This window comes from Pseudophryne corroboree, chromosome 2, assembly GCF_028390025.1.
Source record: "Pseudophryne corroboree isolate aPseCor3 chromosome 2, aPseCor3.hap2, whole genome shotgun sequence".
NCBI lineage: Eukaryota > Metazoa > Chordata > Amphibia > Anura > Myobatrachidae > Pseudophryne > Pseudophryne corroboree.
In genome coordinates this window covers 999,308,737-999,315,117 of record NC_086445.1, presented here as the reverse complement: position 1 = coordinate 999,315,117, position 6,381 = coordinate 999,308,737, and the positions used below count along the sequence as shown (strand labels likewise).

At 41.8% G+C, this 6,381-nt stretch overlaps 1 long non-coding RNA gene across 1 annotated transcript; it reads left to right on the top strand.

Moving 5' to 3' along the window:
• The first annotated feature begins 1,267 nt into the window (after nt 1-1,267).
• LOC134987681 (uncharacterized) lies at nt 1,268-4,913 on the top strand. The gene is made up of 3 exons (XR_010193272.1): nt 1,268-1,851; nt 3,142-3,696; nt 4,826-4,913. It is a non-coding gene; the product is annotated as an uncharacterized LOC134987681 (long non-coding RNA).
• The last annotated feature ends 1,468 nt before the right edge of the window (nt 4,914-6,381 follow it).

Sequence of the window (6,381 nt, the reverse complement as noted above, 5' to 3'; positions counted from 1 at the left end):
GTGTTTGGGTTTTCCAGGATTGATCTGCAAAGTAGTGTTTGTCTTTCCTGGACTAGGTACTAAATTTCTTATTTTTTTGGATATTTTTTTTGATAAAGTTTTTTTGCATTAATATATGTTTTTTAGATCCAAATATTAAATTTAGTTTTATTTGCTTTTTATTTTTGCATTTTTGACATGAATTCAACACAGAAAAAATGTACGCTCCTGCAGTAAGTTGACACCACAATTGTAAAAACAGTTATTGTGTAAAATTGTGGAAAACTTTGAATTATTTTTTATTGACATTTCTTAACATTCTCTCCAAAAAGTGTGTGATGTCAATACATATTGCGGCAGAAGCCCTACCTCCCCAACCCACGCCAGCACTCCCACCCCAACCGCCAGCCCCACAACCACAGCCGGCTCCTCATCAACCAAGGCAACGGAGGCGTGCTAGGCCACCAATTTTCAGAACCCGTGTCATACTTTTTGGGATGCCAGATGATGTGGTGGTGCGTAGATACCGGCTGCCACCACATCTAATCCTAGACACTCTCTCCATAATAGAGAGTGATCTGGAGTCTGAAATTCGGTATCCTACAGCAATACCACCATTGACACAATTCCTTGCAGTGTTACATTTTTTGGCCACAGGATCATTCCAGCATGTTGTTGGAGACCTGGTTGGCATGTCGCAGGGCCAGTTCAGTAAGGTCCTGCGACGTGTCTGCCAGGCTTTCATCAAGCGTGTTAAGCAATTTATTGCTATGCCTTTGGATGTTGGTGCCCTAGATGTGGTGAAGCGGCAATTTGCGGAAGGTGGTAGTCGCTTCCCACATGTTATTGGGGTTGTGGATGGCACACATGTTGCTATTCAGCCACCAAGACATAATGAAGAAATTTATAGAAACAGGAAACTGTTTCATTCTCTGAATGTAATGGTTGTTTGTGGGCCATCCCTCCAGATCCTTTCCCTGAACGCAAAGTTTACAGGAAGTTCCCATGATGCGTATGTCATTAGACAATCAGGGATATGGCAGAGATTAAGATCAAGTCAACGACCAGACATGTGGTTATTGGGTGAGTTGTTGCTCAAATATTTTAGTTACAAACTTACAAAAATATATGAAATTTGTGAACTAAAATTTTGGTTTTATTCCAACAGGAGACCGTGGATATCCTTGCACCCCCTGGCTCATGACTCCTTACCGTAATCCCAGGCCAGGACCACAGATGGCATTTAACTCCGCGCTTACTGCCACTAGGCAGCTGGTGGAGCGCACAATTGGTGTCCTGAAAGGGCGCTTTCGTGTGCTCCACCGCACGGGTGGCGACATCATGTATTCGCCGGAGATGGCAAGTAAAATAGTGGTCCTGTGCGCAATACTCCATAATATCGCGGTAAGGAGTAGTGTCGAGCTTCCTCAGGCAGAGGAATTGCCTGATGAGGAGCCAGGGGTTGTGCCACGCTTCGGTGGGGGGAGTGTGACACGGAGGGGGAGCCAAGTGAGGGCAAGAATTGTAGCAGAACATTTCAGGTATAGTGTTTTTAACATTTATATTTGCACAAATAATACAACCCAGTATGCTTATGTATTTTTAAACATGATTGCATTTAGTATGTTCTTGTAAAGTGATTGGGTAATGCTGTTGTTGTGTTTGAATGGTTTTTTCTTTTTAAACACAAAAAACAAAAACACGTTAAGCTGACAATGTTTATGTAATAATTTAAATACTGTAATGATAATAAATAGTGTCCTTATTTATTTTATATCCTCAAATACTGATTATGTAAACAAACACACAAACAAATGATCCTCAATGTTTGACACTTTGTGACTGTCCAGCTGAATGATCACACGACCTGTGGTGAGTACACAGATATGTTTAGTAATTTTCAGTAAAGTCTGTGTCTCTGTGTGTTTATTCTAATTGTTTCTAACAAACATTTTCGCTTATGCTAATGCGAATTTCCGCTCGTGCAAAATAACACTCTGCTCTTCACAGCATTGCAAAGATCAATAAAGTTATTAGAAATGACATATTTTTGGCCAATCACATGCTAACAGACACTATAAATATATGCCCAAATAAGGAAAACGCCATTGCCATGATGCGTGCAGCACCGTTCTCCAGGCGGGAGCTCCGCGTGCTGGTAGCGGTGATGGACCGCCGCGTAGGCCGCGTTGGGCGCTTCATCCCCAATCGGGTGAAGCGCGAGGCCTACGCGGAGGTCCGCCGCCTGCTGCGGACTCGCGTCCGCAGCAGGCGGACAATCATCCAGCTCGAGAGGCGATGGAGTGATCTCCGCAGGCGGACTCCAGATTTGTTGGCGGAGATCCGCCAGCAAATCCGTGCTCTCCATACCCGAAGTAAGTTACATTACATAAGATTTTTTGCTTAAAATGTGATAATGCTTGATCTTCCCAATTTTGAGCAAAAGGTTTTTTGTAAACCATTGTGCAAAACCATGTGCACTGCAGGGGAAGCATATGTAACATGTGCAGAGTGAGTCAGATTTGGGTGGGGTGTGTTAAAGCATCTCAATAATTTGCTGTGTTTAAATTAAACAGCCTGTATTTTCCATGCCCATAATTGAAAAAGTCCACCAAATCTAACTCTCTCTGCACATGTTATATATGCAACCCCTGCAGAGCACATGCTTTTGGACAATTGCAAACTAAATTCCAGCTGTAATCCCCTTTGAATTACCTACATTTTACAGTAAGTGGTAGGCTAATTGCAACCTTCAGTCTCCTTTTTAGGAAATTAGGTCAGTGTGTGTGGTTAGGGGAAACAGTACTGACTGTAGTAAAGTGACACGAAACAAGTGCATGTTTCCAAGAAATAAGAAGCAGCCAGGAAACTGGTCCAAAATACTTGATAAGTGCTGGCTATATAATAAGGGCCCTTGAATAGTAATCTGGTGATGTTGCCTAGACAAATCACTATGACTCAATGGACTAGATTAAGGAATGAGCTTCAAAGTTAAAGTTTGGCTTCATTTTGTTTGCTATGGCCAACATGAAGAGGATCTTAACATGTTTGAGTTTCTATTTTAAATTTTAAAAAAAAAAACATGTAACAACATTTATATTTAAAAATCAATACTATGTCATTTTGCATGATTAAAAAATGTGGACAATATTTTCATTCTAGGACAACAACAACGGCACAACTCCCCACCCCCTTCCCCTTCCCACTCCCCCTCCCCTTCTCACTCCCCCTCCCCTTCTCACTCCCCCTCCCCTTCACACTCCCCCTCAGCTTTCCAGTCCCCCTCATCTTCACAGTCCCCCTCAGCTTCCCAGTCCCCCTCAGCTTCCCTGGCCCACTCCACTTTCCATTCCCCTTCTCACCACACCTCGCCATCTCTTTCTGGGACCCCTTCTCCTCCTTCCCATACCCCTTCTCCTTCCACTTCGACATCCCCATCTGAACCCCCCTCACCCTCTATTGCTTTAAATTTCTCTCCGCCCCCCTCGCCCTCTCAATCAGACCCCCCCTCTGAAATTGCGGCACTAATCCAGCCTCCTTCCCCCATCCAGCCTCCTGCCCCAATCCCTCCTCCTTCCCCAATCCCTCCTCCTTCCCCAATCCCTCCTCCTTCCCCCATCCAGCCGCCTTCCCCCATCCAGGCAACATCCCCACCAAGTGAATGGGCAGAGGAAGCCCCTGCAGAACATTCCGGGAGTCTGGATGTTTCCGAGGAAAGTAAGTTTATTTAAATTTTATACAATAAGATTACCCACTTACACTTACAATGCCAAAACATGCAGTGTTGTACTGTTTGAATTCTTGGACCCTGGAAAAATATTTAAACATTTCATCATGGTGTACATGTTGCCTTTACATATTTGTGAGTGTCATTATATGTACAGTGTGTATGTGTGCAATGTTTTGTGTGTCCACTCTAGGTTGACACTCATTAGGTAGCCAGGGTTGCCAGGACAACAGGGTTTATATGTGTTACTTTTTCAGTGAAACAGTTAGACCTGAGTGGAGTTTAGTATGTTGTTTGCCTTTTACACTTGGGCCTGTGTAGTCTGAATATTTACACTTACAAATCACATGCTTCACTTTGTTATGCAGCCTAATGACACACTGTTTTTTTGTGTGAAAGTTACATTCTCAAAATTAATAATTGTTCGAGTCAAACATGTTTCCACTTATTTAGTAAGGGCAGCTTTCAGGGAGTGTGGGAATGCTATGATATGTTGGGCTGCTGAAGATGTGTTTATGCAGTGTGATGATGCAGGACCAACCCCCTAAAAATAAAAAATAAATTAAACAACAAATGGGAATGAATGCCAACATGGTGTCACATTGACGAAGATGGTAGTTATCTTTAACATGGGATGTCGGACATAGCAACCAATAAGATTATACTTCAAAAATTGGGAGCCACTTCTACAATATAATAATCATATTTTGGCTTGATTGCTATGGGCAACGTTCCATCTTAAATATAACTCACATAGTAGTAAATGTAACACATGGTCTGGAACACTTTAAAATCTGAAAAAAAGGCTGAGCAGGCTTGTGTGTTCTGCTAATGATTGTACCATAAAACAGCCAGGATGTAGTAACTTTGCCATTAAAGCAGACCTGTCCAAACTGCGGCACTCCAACTGTTGAGAAACTACACATCCCAGCATGCCCTCACACAGCTTTGCCATTCCCTGACCACAAAACTGTGTAAAGGCATGCTGGTATATGTAGTTTCACAACAGCTGGAGTCCAGCAGTTTGTACATGCCAGCATTTAAGTGTGCTTTGCGCCTTGCTTGGCTAATAAGTAATGTAATTAAGTTATTAATGTTTGTGTTGCATCTTAATTTCAGATGTTGCAGTTGGAGATCCCACAAGTTTTGCAGGGATTCTAAACACCATGCGCCAACACCTGCAAGCAATGCTGGATTGTGTGGACCATTTGGAACAATTTGCATAATGTAGAATATTTGATTTACCAAAAAAACAAAAAAAAACAAAAAAAATAAAAAAAAAGTTGTTTAAAGTTAACCGGGTGTTGTGTTTCTTAATGCAAAAAAGGATCAGCAGATTTGCAGGTAGAATTTTTATGACAAAAAAATTACACACATCTAACGTTACATTTTTACCCAAAAAAAAAGGATAATATTGTGTTAAGAAACATGTAAACACCTTCATTCACAAACAACACCTTTAAAAATTAAAAAAGTGAAGAAAAAAAAAAAAAAATACACTTTGACATGTTGATGGGCAATTATGGCAACAAAGTGTTAATCTGGTTTTGTTCACAGACTTAATTGTTTTTGAACATTAACAATCAAAACACTAATTGGGTTCCTAATTTAAAAGGGCTTGTGGTCTTTAAAAGGAAAGGTGTAATTGCACTTAATAGTCCAAAAAAACATTTTTGTGCGTTTTACCTTAAAAGTGTGCACTTTTACGCCAAACTTTGTAAATATACTCAAACTTAGTATTTTTACGATTAAGTATGTGTTATTGCGATGATTTCGCAATGCTGCGATGGTTTTGCATTACTGCGATGTCATTTGGCGTACGCCCACTTTGTGTAATACTGCGTACGAATGTGCAAAAATACGTTGGGGGCGGAGGTTCGCATATTTACTACATTAACGCAACTTTGCGAATATGTTGTGCGACCGAAAAACTTAGCGATCAACTCGGAATGAGGGCCATAGGGCCTAATTCTGAGTTAATCGCAGCAGCAAATTTGTTAGCAGTTGGGCAAAACCATGTGCACTGCAGGGCGGACAGATGTAACATGTGCAGAGAGAGGTAGATTTGGGTGGGGTGTGTTCAAACTGAAATCTAAATTGCAGTGTAAAAATAAAGCAGCCAGTATTTACTCTGCACAGAAACAAAATAACCCAGCCAAATCTTACTCTCTCTGCACGTTATATCTACCCCCCCTGCAGTGCACATGGTTTTGCCCAATTGCTAACAAACTTGCTGCTGCGATCAACTCAGAATTACCCCCTTAGACCCCTTAGTGTCTGATTCAGGGATGTATGCAAATGATTTGCAGCTGCGATTCCATAATCAGCGGCTGTGAAAAAATATGTAAATGTCACAGTCATCCTGATGTATTTTAAAATGTCCACTGAAGGGGTCTTAGATCCGCCACTTGTGTACGAAGACGCAACCATTGAATGCACATCGGTCAATAGTCAACCTTCTGATTAACCCTATAATTGTACAACAAGGTCGTGGGAAATAAGATGCTGGAGCCATGTTTACCGCGTATGTGATGCAGTCACGATCTATGACATACACCTGGAATATGTGCGACATGCCGGTGTTTGAGCCGCCACTCCCTGGTTACCTCCCATAAACGCTCCCTGCCTGCCTCTCACTTACTTTGTGAATAAATCCTTACGGTGGCGGCCACTGC